Source organism: Halichoerus grypus, chromosome 10 (assembly GCF_964656455.1).
Source record: "Halichoerus grypus chromosome 10, mHalGry1.hap1.1, whole genome shotgun sequence".
Lineage (NCBI taxonomy): Eukaryota > Metazoa > Chordata > Mammalia > Carnivora > Phocidae > Halichoerus > Halichoerus grypus.
In genome coordinates, this window is record NC_135721.1 from 97483071 (window position 1) to 97499352 (window position 16282).

At 39.7% G+C, this 16282-nt stretch overlaps 1 long non-coding RNA gene across 2 annotated transcripts in view; it reads right to left on the reverse strand.

The window, feature by feature from the left end:
* Window positions 1-16282, reverse strand: part of LOC118553482 (uncharacterized) — a 63624-nt gene that overhangs the window by 21933 nt on the left and 25409 nt on the right. For both annotated transcript variants that reach the window (XR_004926056.2, XR_013441928.1), the window contains 2 exons: window positions 1981-2121; window positions 725-915 (listed from right to left, as the gene is read on the reverse strand). This is a non-coding gene — a long non-coding RNA (uncharacterized LOC118553482). The remainder of the gene's footprint in view (window positions 1-724; window positions 916-1980; window positions 2122-16282) is intronic.

Sequence of the window (16282 nt, forward strand, 5' to 3'; positions counted from 1 at the left end):
TCTATTCCTTCCTCCCTTCCTTCTTTCCTTTTTTATTTTTATAAAAATGGAAATTGAGGCTCCCAAAAGTTAAGCAATTTTCCCAGCACTGAAGGTCAACTGGCCATTCTGCTCCTTAAAGGTGGGTCCAGCAAGTGGCTTTCCATCAAAGTGGATTTCTACAGAGATGAGTAAATATCACTTTCCTTCAGAGGAAATGCCATCTGTTAGCATTTTTGAAAGTAGCACTGATATATGATTCATTAGCTTATGTATATTCTAATATGATCTGTGAGTTAAAAATCACTTTTTCAGACCTTTGTGGATCTTATGACTCATTTTGGAATATTCTCCCCTTATTTCCATTTTATTATTTGGCTCCAGAATCAAAATTAGAAGCTGAAGTGAATATTTTATAGCCTACACTGTCTCTTGGTTTCCTTATGCATAATACCAAGTATATGCAATTTAATAAAGGCAAATGAAGAATTTCAAAAAGTAATACTATTCAAAACTGAAGAAGCCTAGAAAAAGTTGAATTTCTAGTTCATAGAGTCTTTATTCATACATAACTTATGTTTTCCCTTAAAGCCAGGAATAGCATTTATATTGCTGACTGTCACCCCATCTAATATAGCAGATTCTCCAATGCATGGTAAAACAAACCCCATATGTATTTCTGGATATATATAATGATGTTCTACACTTGCTCACAAACAGATATTGTTAGAAGATAAGTGGTTACCTTCTTTTTCTTCCTTTTCTGCTCCAACCCTCCTCAGTGGTATCCACTTAGGATTCCAATGTTGGTGAAGCCGCAGAAAGGTGTCTCTCTCACCTTTAGGTACTCTTCTGTGGGATACTGCTACTTCTTGGCTAATTGTTCAGAAAGCTCAAAACTGAACTCAGAAAAGAAGTGCCAGCAATTCTGGAGCCCTCAAATTTTTGAAGCAATGTTATGTTTCAAGCAGAAGTAGGGAGATAACAAGTCTTTGAATTTTATACTACATGCTGTTACGCAGATAATAATAAATATTGCAGCCTTACTATTTATATTAGTGTTTGCTTATAAAGCTCCTTCTCCCTAGGACAAAAGGTGAAAGACATCTTTATGGAGTTTTTCCAAAATGATGGGCAATATGACTTCATTCTTCACTTTGCTAGTAAAATCTTCACTGGTTCCCAATACTTTGGGGGGGTATTTTAGAGCTTTGATGCAAGAATGAAAAGGAAAAGAATAGGGGTCCTACAATGAGCTGAAGACATGAATAGGCCCCACCAAGGGAACACAGCTATGCAGGTGCTTCATGAGTGTATTCATGGAAAGAAGGGAGTCTTCTTCTGAATATATTATTAAAATGGTTTGAGGAAAATAAGCTATTGCAGTTTCGACCCAATTGTCAAGTGCTTTGAAATCTGTAGATACATCCCTTTGTGTAAAAATACATTAAATGTATCTCTGCCAGTCAGCTTCTTCCCACCCACTGTGTGTTTCTCTACCTTCCACAATGGCTTGGAGAATGTTAACGAAAATTTATTTTAAGCTGTCTGTCAGAGTAATGAAATATTTTTGTTGCCACTGGCTGTGTCATAATGAACTCCAGTTATAAAAGGTGAGAGGGGGCTGGAAATTTTCTGAGGAATTATAAAATTGAACCATTTGCCTCCATACTTGGCTAATAGCGGGATAGGAAGAGGGATGATGCCAAGGGAAGGAAAAAGTTGAAAAGCCTTGGAATTCTTGAATCAGGAAGAAGGAACATCTCAGAAGTGAGGCAGTGCAGGAAGTCTGAGAGTATCACCAACACTGGAGAGTTGAGGTAGGACTGTGGATCAGCCAACATCTCAGCAGAAATGGCTGGTAGACTTGACCATGTTGGAAGTATAGTTATGTACTACCATAATAATGCTTAACACACCTCCCCAAAACTCAATCACTTAAGACAATAAACATAAATTTAGCCCATGAATTTGTGGGTTTATAATTTGGGTGGAGCTCACCTGGGTGGTTCTTCTGCTCTCAGCAGGGCTCACTCACATGTGTGGGGGACGGCTGGCTGTTGACTGATTGTGGCTTCACTTGGGGTGACTCAGCTCTGTCCCACCTGCCTGTCACCTTCCAGCAAACCGACCTACATATTCCTGGCAAAGACAGACATGCTGACGTTGTGTCTGCTAGCATCCTGTTGGGCAAAACAAGTCACATGGCTGATCCCATAGTCAAGGAGTGGGTCAGGTTTCCCAGAGTGAGAAAATACCACACTGCAAAGTCTCATGGTGAAGGAGGGAAGAATTGGGTCATTGTTGTAATCTGCCATACTAGTCTTTCAACACTTAGTTCAGGTCAGTGTTATCAGACTTCATAAGCAAAACATGGTATGACCAAGACTAGAAACTATTCATATTCAGAACAAAGCAGAGTGACCACCTATTGAATGAAAAATATTTTTAACCAGTGGTGCACAGGAGAAAAATAATACCAGTTCTAAGGCCTAATACACCTTCGTCTGTTTCCTCCCGGTACCTTTAAATAGAATATTCCATGTTTGTTAGCATTTGCATAACACTCTGCTATGGGCCATGTACCTCACAACAATATTTAGGAATTATCCTCCCAGCAGCCTAGGGAGAGTGGTGCCCTGCTTCTTTCAGTTTCTTATGGAGGTGATGGAGATGGCAGATGCATCCCAGCAACAGCAAACTGAGTAAACTGAAGTGTGGAAAGTTTCAAAGTTTCAAATGTCCCCTGGGTATTCAGTTGATACAAGCGAATATGTTTCTGGCTAAACCCACTAATGATTGGACTGAAGCAAATAAACCAAACAGATGTTTTAGCAACATGTTTTCACAGCTTCCAAGCATATTGAAGATTTTTAAAAGACCAATTCATTTGCTTCAGATGAGTTGGTATTATGACTAATGACCTGTAAGTTTTATATTGTGGTGAATCACCCTGTGACCTAAAATATCCAGTCCCAATGAACTTGGGGTCGTCATACTGTTTTAAATTGGGTTTCCTCCAGCAGCTGATTCTGAGGCAAAGATTCCTGGGAAAGTATTTTATTTGGGAGGTGATCCCAGGAAACCCTGGAAGTGAGACAAGGAAGGGACATTGTCAAGAAAGGGTGCACTGGTAAGCCGCTACCATTGTGGGCAACTGGGGCTTCACCCCATAGAGAATTGGGGGACCCTCTAGGAAACACGCCTGAGTTACCCTGCCTGCAGGGTAAGGGAGCTGAGGTGTTTGTGCCCTGAATCTTGTCAGTTGCTGGCTGACTCCCACTCTTGGATGAATTAATTTCTTGGCACTTCTGAATGCCATGTGCTTGGGCAGAGCAACTTTCTGTAGCTTCAGAGAAAGCCCCCAGTAAGGAGATTTAGATGTCAGCAAGTAGCAGGAGATAAGTATGCTGAAAGGCTAGGATCCAGGGGATATGAGTAGAGTATGGCAAAGTTTGCTGCACACACTTACTGATGCCAGGACAAATCTGCTTCAATGTGGAATAGAGGCATGTTTTCCAAGGCCCCCTTTCTTAAATCAAATAAAAACAACAAGGATAACAAAAATAATTTAAAAAGAGAGAGAGAGAGAATGAGAATATACTGGTCAATGTCCAAACAGGAGACAAAAGCCACCCCAGTTATTGAAACGAGGAAAACCTAATCTGAAGAATTAGGAGCTAGTAGAAGGTAGTCTACTATCAGAAGGGGTCAAAGAGAACTCTAAGTAGTCCAAAAGCACAGGTGCAAAAATAATCTGCTATCTGTAGGCTGAATGACCACTGAAGGAACTCAGGACGAGGACAGGAGTCTCCCCAGCCCATCCCTGAGGCAGAGAGTCAGGCCAAGGCACCACAGAGCTGGAAGGGGAAAACTACATCTTTCAGCGATATCAACCCTAATGAAGCTTCCCTGAGTGTCGCGTTGATGCAGGGTGGTGGTCAGGACAGAGGTTGGGACCCTGGGGCTGTGTTCCAGTACAAACACACCCCACACTTAAAGCACCCCAGTTGATCTTCCTATGTGGAATCCCCTTCTGTCTTTCTGGTGGCCATTACTCATCTTTGAGGGTCTGCCCCAGAGGCTCCCCACCTCCACAGTCCCCTCCAAAAGCCCCATGGATACAAATACCTTCCCAGGGCAGGGCTTAGTCCCCACTCTTGTACACTTATTCTTTCTTATTGCCTTGAATGATAATAATGTATAACGTTGTCTCCTGATTATTTACCTCCACTCTGTGAACCTAGAGACCCTCTATTTTTTAACTCTGTAACTGCTTAAATTGCTTAGTCCAGTATGGTAGTTATGCGCCATCTCTGCACACTTGAAATGTGGCTCATCCAAATTCAGATGTCCTGCAAGTGCAAAACATTAACTAGATTTCAGTAACTCAGTAAAAAAAAAAAGAATATAAAATATCCCAGTAATAACTTTTTATGTTGATTATATGTCAAAATAATATTTTGTATATGTGCTGCCGAAGCGAGCACTCAAAATAATATTTTGAATGCAACATGTTAAGTAAAATATCTTATTAAGATTAAGCACCTATTTCTTTTTACTTTTTAAAAATGTGGTTACTAGAAAATTTAAAATTACATGGGTGGCTCATGTTATATTTCTCCTGCCTTAAAACATTCACATGTAAGCAGGTACTCAATAAATGTTTGATGAATAAATGAATGAAATGAGTTTCTTCTCTGGAAATTCTAAAATGTTTGAGTTTCGTGTTCCAGAATGTTTGTATTTTATAAATTTAATATGGCGGTTGATTTTTTTCATTTTTACCCAAATTAAATGTAAGAACAAAGAAGTCATTTAGTATAAACATCACTTCATAAAAGAAAGGAAACATTTTAATACACAGAAAGCAGCAGGCAGGAAGTGATTTCAAATTAAAGGGAATGGTGGCCAGCATTACACAATTATTTTTAAAAAGAACAGAAGAAATAGAAAATATTAAACTTACATTTTCAAGTGTAGAACAAGTGCAATGTAAAATGTTACTCTGAGTTATTGCATTGTGAACTATTGTTTTCTTGACACAATTGTTAGTTTGGGGACGGCTATGTCATAAGTCAACAGGAAGTGAAGCTGGTTGGCCCAGTTTGTTAGCTCTTTGTTTTGATTATCCTTGCTGAAAATCCAGTTTGGCATGGGAACAGCAGTGAAAACAGAATGGATATGGTTAACACTATTTCAGTCCATTTGGAATGATCTGGAGTGCCTGATTGCTTCCAGAGAATTAAAAAACCCACCCTCACACGTAAGCCTCTAGTTAGTCTTCTGGCTCCAGTTACCAAACACATCACATTCTCTTTATAGTCGGAGCAGACCAGGGGTCTCGCTTTTCAGGGCTGCAGGAAGGGGGCTGCGGGGCTGACCACTGGACCCATGACTCCCCCGCTCTGACCAACACGAAGAGCAGGAATTTGTCTGAGAAGGATGCTCTCTCCAAACAGTCACCGAGCAAACACAGGTGTGTTCAGAATGGCCACCAGTGTCTAGCCAGATGAAAATCCTGCCTGGGGAGCCTTAGTGTTGTCAAAGAAGAACCAGAGCCGGAAAGAAGTTAAAGGGCTGAAGATAGATTTTATTCAATAAACTATTGCAATAAGGGAAGAGGAACTCCAGGATAGAACCGGGCTCGATTCCAAATACAACCAGAACAAGTGGGAATCTACAGCCGAGGAGCAGGTTGGAGGGAGAGAGACAGAAGAAAATTATTCAGAGAAGACATCAGGTCTGGGGGAATTTAGGGGGGAGCCCCTATTAGGGTTCTGACCTAATAGGACTCTTACTGAAGGCAGGCCAGGGTGAGAAGGTATCGCCTGGGGTGGGGGATGTTGGGGATGTTTGGGGAGTTTGATCAGACATCTAAGGTGGGGAATTCTCCATAAATGACTTAGCAAGATTCTTGCTAACACCTGATAGGCTTTGTTGCAGAAAGGGTTCAGGGGAGGCTGACTCAAGTTTGGTCAAACAAAGACTCTTTATCAGTGTCTTATCAATAAGCTGACATGATTACTGCTTTATCTACATCCATAAGTGAATCTAGAATTATTCGTTTTCCTATCTGTTCAAAGATTAACATAATCACTGCCTTCTGTCCCCTCTGTCCCTTCTCTGAGACTTGAGTTGTCCCTGCATCTGAATGTGTCCTCTGCTCACAGGGCATCACATGTGGGTGGGGGGATGAAGATTATAGAAAGAGAAGGAGGAGGGAATTATCTCCACTTCAGCTATTCAGGCTCCTCAGCTGTTAATTTCCCTGGAATATCACCAGCCAATTGAGAGAATCCTAGGCTGGGTTGGGCTGGGCTGAACAGACACTATCCTCCATATGGGAAGCTGCACTTTTTTAATCAGAGCTTCTGCTTGTTTCACAGCTCTCCAGAAGGCAAGGACATTTTCTCAAATCCTCCCTCCAGTGACAAAAGACAAAAATAATGGAAAATACAAATTTTTATAAAAAATCTATTTTCCAGGAAAGTGTTTGCTACTGATACTGCTTTTTCTTGACTATTTTTTGTGCTTCTTCTGGAAAGGCCCTTGTTTATAAATATCTGAAAAGTAGAAAGTTCTTTTTCTAAAGGAAAAAAAGGTATCTCTTTGTTCTCTGCATTGATCTTAGGAGTCCAGTGATGGAATCTGGCAGACTGAGATGTGCAATCAAACACATTGAGATCCAGGTTTACAATATCAACCTCACAAGCACTGCTTCCTCATAGACTGTGTGCATGGTCCTCTCACATAGGTAAGTGGGGAGCTGACTCCCGATGCATGGCCCAACCCCAACAGGACAGGACCAACTCTCCCTTGAGCAACATGGGGTTTAGAGGCACCTACTCCGGTGCAGTTGAAAATCTGCATATAACTTTTGACTCCCCCAATTTTTTAAGCCTACTGTTCACTGGAAGCCTTACATAACAACCAATTAATACATATTTTTTATGTTATATTTATCATACACTGTATTCTTACAAAAGTAAGCTGGAGAAAAGAAAGTCATAAGGAAAAGAAAATAATTTACAGTACTTTGCTGCACTTATCAAAAAATATCCAAGTAGAAGTGGGCCCACGCAGTTCAAACCTGTGTTGTTCAAGGGTCAACTGTATTTCTTAGGCACACAAGAAGAGAGAAAGCGGGAAGGAAGAAGGCCTGCCATGCTGCCAACGGTGTATTTCCTTTAAGTATGTAATTATTAATTAGCATAATCAGCATTGTGTTTTCACTGAGTCTAATTGCCATGTATAAACACACAAATAGATTAAAATACAGCCGAGACCAATGCTACAATTTGTTCTGTTTCCTTTACCAAACTTCACCTATTTCCAATCACACTAGGGCTCGCTGCAATAAGAATTTTTCTACTATTGTTGCAATGTACTAGAAAAATGAGGACCTGGAAGATGAGTTAGTCGCTCTATGGCTGCAGATGTAGCCCTGACTTCCCTTAATCTGTTTACTTTCTTCATTCTTCAACACATCCCATTAGCATTTCTTCTGAGGATGCCAGAGTTCTTTCTTTCTTACTCCCTTTTTTTTTTTTTTAAAGAAAATCTCTTTGTTCCAAGTGATTTGGCCAAAAAAAAAATCACCCCAGAATAGACTGCAGTCAGTTTCCTTCCTGTCCTTTGAAGCTTAAATGGTTTAAATTATCTAGCTCCAAATGCCCAAAATTGACCATTAACCATGTCAGAATCCTTCAGTCTACCTTAAACCTATTCCTACAAGATGTTTCTCTTTTTTTGACTTCCATTTTTAATACACCTAAACAGAATAGTTTTCATGCAGGTTTCCCGTCCCCCACAGGCATTCATTTTGAGTGCCACACAGGAGAAAGACACCACCTCTCTCTTGGAAATTTTTAAAACAGTGAACCTTCACAATCCTGTCTGATGGTAATCTGTTACGCATTTGTGTAGCAGAATTCAGAGCAGACTTGGCTGTTTAGAAACTACTCAAATTTTCTCCCAGCCCTGGGAGTTTAAGTCTGTCAGAAATACTACAGTTTTAGTCACGAGGAGAAAAAAGCAGACAGACGTCATGTGCACCTCCCACAGTCTCTGGCTTAAAACCCACTCAGGTTCTGAAATAATCTCCCACATGATCTCACAGATTTGTACGAATGCAAAGCCAGCTACATCAAGTGATTACAATACTAAGAGTAGAATCAGGAGCATCATGAGTGCCCTTTACTCAAAATTCTGATATTTACCCAAAGAAGCACATCATGCTCTATTTATGAAACAATTTGCAAATGTCTGGGCTTCAGCTGATTGTCCCTCTTTTTCCAATTCTTTTCCTCATCCTACTCTTGATTTAATGATTCAAAAAGAAGTCCTAAGGACATAAGAAGGAATACCAACAAACATGATATACATTTAATTTAGTCTTGAAAAAAAGCAGCAAAATATTTTATAGTCCCAACCATCATTCCCATAAGAGGAGAAAGTGAATAGAATACACGAATTCCAAATTATATATTACTCAAAGTGTGGATGATTTTCACTCTACACAAATGTAGCATTTAAAAGGTTGATCTGCATGTAGATAGCTGGTAGTTTAATCTGGGAATGAGCTGCTGTGTATGCTGAAAGCTGAAACAGGAGAACTAGGACAATATCAAGCAGGGTCAGGAGGGGGTCTCACAGGTCAAAGGTTAAGAGATAAAACAGAGTGAAAGATGTCAGGAATGAAGGTGCCTGGTGTGGGTACAGATTTATAAAGATAAAAGCCAAGAAACCATTCCTTCTTGTTTCTGCAAGTAGATAAGATGATGGGGAGAGAGTGGAGAGTCAGAGTGTTTGGTGGCTATAAAATTTATCATTCAAACCAGTCACTCTGAAGAGTAAAAGGGATCTTTTGATAATGTTTCAGAATTATGTCTCCCCAGAAGATATGTTCAAATCTTAATCCCCAGTGCCTGTAAATACGACCTTATTTGGAAATAAGGTTGTAATCAAGTTAAGATGAGGTCAAACTGGATTAGAGTGGGTCCTCACCCCAATGACTGGTGTCCTTATAAGAATGGGGTGGAGACAGAGAGACACAAGGGGAAAATCCCATGTGAACATGGAGGCAGAGATTGGAGTGATATGTCTATAAGCGCCAAGGATCATTGGCAACCACTGGAAGCTAGGAGAGAGGCAAGGGATGTATTTTCCTTAGAACTTCCACAAGGAGCCAACCTCACTGATATCAGATTCTGGACTTCTAACTTCCGGAACTGTAAGAAAATAAATGTTTATTGTTTTGAGCCACCTAGTTTGCAGTATTCGAAAACTAATCTATGGGGTCAGCAGGCATTAATCAGAATGATGCTATCCAAACTGGGGCATGGCCACCCAAGCCAAAGATGGTTTCAGAGTTTTAGGTCTGGGTGACCAAGATGGCAACATGATTAGCCATGTTATGGAACAAAGTAGAATCACAGCTTCTGCAGGAAGATGTTGAGTCTGGTTTTGGTCACTGGGGACTGAGGCACTAAAGGACATTCACCTAACTAAAGATGCAGGTGAGTTTTATACAAGCCAGCCCTGTAGAAGAAAGGCCAACACGTTAGGCTTTGTCATGCATGACTACATTGTTAATTTTGTCTTAGTATAGAACTCTTCTTTTTGAAAGCATTTTCACAACAATTATCCCCAATTGATTTTAACAGCAACCTTGAGAGGTATAATTGTCTTTATGGATAAATAAAGTGGGGTTTTGAGAGGCTTAGAAATTTGTCCATGGTTACATGTAGAGTTAAGTTATCAACAAAGCAAGAAGAGGAACCCAGAACATTCATTCCTAATCAATTTTAATGTCAGTCATTGCCATTCTGTTCCTTTTAATGTTCAAATTCAGAATAACGTACATTTTTGCTGAATTGGCCAATAAGCAGTAAAAAAGAATGAATAACATTAAACCCTTGAAGAACAAGCAAGACAAATATCACTAAATTAACCTATGCTAAAATGAGAAAATATAATCCCTTCTATTAAATTATCAAGTTTCTCTGAGAAGCAACTTCAAAAGGATCGTGAATGATAAAACCAGAGATTGAAGGAGAGGCCCACATAAAGTGAAACTTGACCGGGGACTTGATGTATGACAAAGATGATGGTGGAAGCTCAAATGTGGCTGAGTGAAGCAGGAGAGGGCCAGTGCTGGATGGTGGTGGTATTGGCAAGCAAAGTGGAGGGCTTATGAGGGAAGCTAAAACACTCTTCATGCTCTTAGAATAAATGAAATAAAAACCACTGTAGAGAAACAAACACGACTTAATAAATCGCCTACATTTTATGTGAACCCACTGAATTCCACATGAAGGTCTTCTCATTTTATTTTTAATTCAATTAGATTGAAATTCAATTTTAATTTAGTTCAAAATACTTGCTAATCATAACTTCTAAGCATTATGGGGATACACATGAGATATAGAAGACTGGGTATCTACCCCCAGAGCTTGATTTTATTGTGCGGTTAAGACATACACGTTAGCCATATCGTCCCACCTGGCAAGATGGTGTGGCTTGCCTGAGATCACAGAGTTGATAACAGAGATTGCATTGGAAAAACCTCCCTCCTGGTTTCCCAGAGCAGACTGTAGGGAGGACAGGGAGGAAAAACAAAAGCCGTTGCAAGTCCTACTCAAGAGTCATTTTCCATGTGACCTGAACCGTATTAACGAAGATGAATGGCTCACACCAGATGAACAATTTTATATCATCAAATTATGTCTATTAACCCACATTTCATGCTTCCTAATTGTTGAATTAAAGAGGTCTGTTAGAATAGCAATAACACATTCAAACTGGCTGTGATTCGTGCTTCAACACCCATTTTATTAGAGCGATAACTCATGAGGCTGAACTAATCACTCATTAATTAACGCTTAAAACTCTTTTCGAGATGGAGCAACCACAGAGTTCTATGAGTAATCTTAATGCAATTTGTGGAATATGCACCTCAGGCAGCACCCTCAGCCAGCACTTCTTTCAAATCAATCGGGCATTTTCTGTACATGTACTCAATCTTGTCTGTGTTTACCTGTGGCCTTTCCCCTTTAACTACCTGCCCATTATCAGGTATTGAGTGGAGAATTGCAGAGCAATGAATTCCCAAAAGAGGGATTTATAGTCATGAATATATCCCTTTCTTTTCTGAGGTCCAGGCAAGCATGTAGAGATCATGAAGAAAAGCATAAAACAAGAACAGAAAAAGAGCTAGAAGAAAGAAAAAAACAAAGCTAATGACAAAAAAGAAGATTGGGCAAGACTCAGTAGTGTTTATTCATCCTTATGTGTATTGGACCCTGCTATGCAAGGGCCAGGAACAGGTTCCAATGGAGGATGCAAATCCAAACATCATGGTTTGGATTCCTCATAGTAAAAAGTGGCTAGGAGAGCTCAATGAGTAGGTGAGGACAGGTGCCAGCCAGAAAACCCTGGCTCTATTATTCGAGCTTCTCACAAGCTGAGAAATTATGTGTTTCCAGCAAGGCTGCAAGGTTCTATAACAGTATTTACCAAGATTTTCTAGTGGAGGACAATGTGATGAGTGGGACACAAAAGAATCCCTTTCATGCCTTTCAAACTATTTCCTGCTGAGCAGAGGTGCCTCAGGGTCCAAAGTCCAGGAGAGAAGGAAAGAGGAAAATCCCTACCCCACTCATTTTCCTGCTTCTGCATCAACCAAAGCATCTCACCCCTACCTGTGGGCTCACATCAGATTCTGTGCTGCTCAAAAAAAAAAAAAAAATTGAAAAACACTTCTTTTATCTATAGAGAAACGTGCATTTCACACACATGGTATTATTTTTTTATTGGTAGTATTTGTGCTATTAATCTTTACAACTACCAAATGAAGCAGCCAGACAATTTGAATACACAAAGGTGTGATAAAGACAACACAAAGGCATAATAAGTTTCCTATCACAGACTTTTCCCCATTCTACCAACCAGACTTCCTGAACACTACTTTCAGGGAGTGGGAAGAGGGAAGCAGAGCTTCTGTTTAATTGAGGTATAGTTTATGTCCATTGAAATGTACATATTTTAGGTGTATAGTTTGCCAAGCTTTGAAAAGTATAAAAACCCAAATCAGGATATAGCACATAGCATCACCTCTGGAAGTTTCCTCATGACCTTTCAGCTGTGACCCACAGAGTCAACTATTCTGATCTGTATCATTATAAATTAGTTTTGTCTGTTCGTGACTTTCACATCATTGGAATTATGCACTACATTAGCCTTAGGAGTGACTGCTTTCATTCAACATATTTTGGAGATTCATCCATGTTGTTTATATCAGTAGTTCATTTATTTTTATCACTGTGTGGCTTGCCATGTATAGATACACTTTAGTTTGTTTGCACATTCACCTGTTGATAGAACAATAGGATTGTTCCAATTTGGGGCAACTATGAATACAGTGGCTATGAATATTTTTGAAGTGTGTGTGTGTGTGTGTGTGTGTGTGTGTGTGTGTACATGTATTTTATTTCTCTTGTTAAATACTTAGGAATGTAATTTCTGTTTCATATGTTAACTGTATGTTTAACTTATAAGGAATTGTCAACCACTTTTCCAAGATGGTTCTAGCATTTTACAATCTCACTGTAGAATTGACTGAGAGTTCCAGTTGTTCCATATTCCTGCCAAGACTTGGTATTAATAGTCTTTTTAAAAATTATAGCCATTACAATGGGTAAGTGGTATTTCAATAAGGTTTTGATTTCCATGCTTAGTGGCCATTCTTATATCTTTTTTTGTCAAGTGTCTATGTAAGTCTTTGTCCATTTTTATCAGATTGTTGGCTTTTTATGATTGATGTGTAAGTGTTCTCTAACAAGTCCTTTGTCGTTTCCCACAGTGTATGGCTTGCCTGTTCACTTTCTTAATGATGTCTTTGTTGAGAAGTTTGTATTTTGACAAAGTTCAATTAAACTTTTTTTTTCTTTTATACTTAGTGTCTTTAAAAACAGCAACAAAAAAGTGGCTACCCCATGATAGGTAAATATTCTCCCTATTTTTCCTTCTGGAAGCCTTATAATTTTAGCTTTCACGTTTCAGTCTATGATTAATCTCAAAATGATTTTAGGGTATGGTGTGAAGTAAGGATCAAAGTATTTTTCTATGAATATTAAAAGGTTTTGAACTGGTAGGAGGAGTTTCCCCGCACCAGCCAGTAAGCAACTCTCTGACACCAGCTGGGTATCCTTCCATTCAACTCAGTGCTGACACTGTCCACCCAGAGACAACATCTGATTCTACAGGTTAAGGGCTCAGGCCCACAAGACTGCCCTCCACCTCAGATGCCAATTGCAATTCCACGTTGTCACCTGTGCTTCTTATTGACCAGCTGTAGATTGGAGGTTCCAGCAACCCACTCCTTAGGTTCATTTAATTCGCTCCAGCAGCTCATGGAACTCAGAGAAACATTTTACTTACTAGATTACTGGCTTATTATGAAAGGATATAAACACTATTTGATTTCAAGACTTATTAAAAAGCTACAACAATCACGGGGCGCCTGGGTGGCTCAGTCGTTAAGCGTCTGCCTTCGGCTCAGGTCATGATTCCAGGTCCTGGGATCGAGCCCCGCATCGGGCTCCCTGCTCCGCGGGAAGCCTGCTTCTCCCTCTCCCACTCCCCCTGCTTGTGTTCCCTCTCTCGCTGTATCTCTCTCTCTGTCAAATAAATAAATAAAATCTTTAAAAAAAAAAAAAGCTACAACAATCAGGACAATGAAGAAGTGATATAATGATTGACATGTAGATAACTGGAACACAATAGGCAGCTTCGAAGAATATAAACTAAACTAAAAGGATATAACTCAGGAACAGACGGCAGAGATGCATAAGGCAAGGAATAGGGTAAGGGACTGGAGCTCCTATGCCGTGTTGGCATGCAACACTGTCCCCAAATTAACACGTGTTCACTAACCCTTAAGTTTTCCAAACCACCTCCTTTTGGGTTTTCATGGAAGCTTCGTTAATACATGGGTATGAATAATTAAATAATTGGTCATTGGTGATTGGTTCAACCCCTAACCCCCCACTTCTCCCCAGAAAGAGGGTTACCGAGCATTCCAACCTTCTATTCATGGTCTGTTCCTCTGGCAACCAGCCCCCATCCTTAGGGGATTTCCAAAAGTCATTCATTAATATAAACCCAGCTATGGTGGAAAGGGGCTTGTTATGAATAACAAGACACTCAGTTCACCTTTGTGGCTTTAAAGTGATTTTAGGAACTGAGGTCAAGAGACCAAATACTATAACAAAAGATGTTTCCATTGCTCTTATCATCCAAGAAATTCCAAAAGTTTTGGGAGCTGTGAGCCAGGAACCATGGATAAAGACCATATATATGAGAAGTATATTTTGGACATATGACTAACCAGATATATATTTCTTCTAAATCACAATATGCAGATATCCAGTTGTTCCATCACCATTTGTTGAAAAGAGTTTCTTTTCTTTATTGAATCTCATTGAGTCCTTTGTCTAGAATCATTTCATCATAATGTGCCATCCTGTTTCTAGGCTGTCAATTCTATTTCATGTTTCTATGTGTCAGTTGGTACACTGAGATACCTCAGTGTCTTGATTGCTGTAGCTTTATAATAAGTCTTGAAATCAAGTAGTGTTAAGTTCTCCGATTTTGTTCTCTTTCCCAAAATTGTAAGATTTTTCATTTTCATAACATTTTTTAATGTTTTCAATTCCTGTAAAAAATTTGTTTGGATCAACTTAAGGGAAATTATCATTTTTAACAATTTTGAGTTTTCCATTTTGTAAACATGGTATTTCACTTTATTTATTTAAGACTTCTTTAATTTTTCTCAGCAAAATTTATAGTTTTCTGTATGGAGGTCTTGTACATCTTTCACTAGATTCATTGCAATTCATTTAATATTTTGTGATGCTAATATAAACAATATTGTTATTTTTACTGTCATTTTTTCCAATGGTTTCCTCCTGGCATAGGAAAAAATTTGGCATTTTTATGTTAAACTTGTATCCTGTGACCCTGATAAATTAACTAGGAGTTAATCAAGTCCTTTAGATTTTGTATGTATACAATATGTTATCTACAAATAAAGATAGCTTTTTACTTCCTTTACAATATTTATACCTTTTCTTTCTTTTTCTTACCTTAATGCATTGGCTAGGACTTCAAATACAGTGCTGAATAGAAGAAGGAGGGATGGCAAATTATCTTGTGGGCTTTATTCTGTTGTCTCTCTCCCAGAAGGCAGGAGGGGCCAGCTGGCACAATGCCCTTTTCTACTATGTACGATCTGCAGGCCACCATTTTCTACCCCTCCAGGTCCCTTCCCTCTCCAAAAGACAGTCCCCTATAAGAACCTCTTTCTCATGCTTTATGCTTCAACTTAGATAACGTCTTGCCCCACAGCCCTTACTAGACAACTCCAAGTAACATCCCTCCCTCCTGTGATGGCAACATACCACCTGGGTAATTTCCACCCATAATTATTACTTTTAGTTAGTTAGTTGTTAGTATCTGCATCTCCCACTGAAATTTAAGCTCCCCAAGCAAAAATCTTGTTTGTCTGCTTTCCTAATGTATCCTGGGAACTTAGCAGAGAGCCTGCTATCTTAACAGACATCTAGCAAATGAATAAACCTCTTTCAAGCCACTTGTCCTACTCAGAGGAGAAATCACAGATGCTCCCTTTGCTCCATAAAGAGGATGGCCACAAGGTGTGGGGACACACTGCTTAAGCCCTGCTCATGTGGCTGGTAATCCTCAAGTATGAAGAGTGTAGATTAAGCCACATCTTTCTTCTGAAGGTTCATAGGTCTCAGATAAAGAACAAGAGCAAGATTGGAGATGGGGTCTGCTCCGAGGTTAGGGCAGGAGGAAGGAGAATTGGCTAGGTCATGAAAAAACTTAAGGGTTGAGATATCCAAGGATTTTGAACAGGGGACTCACAGAATTAAATCTGGGCTTGAGAGGGTCATCTCCAGGAGCCAACTGTAGCATGTGGAGAATGCAGTATGCCAGTGAGAAACCAATGATAAGAGTAAAAGGCAAGTGACGGCGGTGAGCTGAACTGGGGAGTGACCACGGATGTGGAATCAAAGGGAAATCATCAACAGAGACTGGAATCACTACAACGTGGGCCCAAGAGATCAGAGCAGGGTTAAAGGTGGCGCTTTAGTGTTAACCCTGAACAATAACAAAAAAAGGTGTAAGGCCCAAACTCTCCTAATTTAATCTGCCCTCTTGACTTCTCAAAGAATCCCTGAGCACAGCATGTCAGAAAGTCAGGACTGCCTTTCCC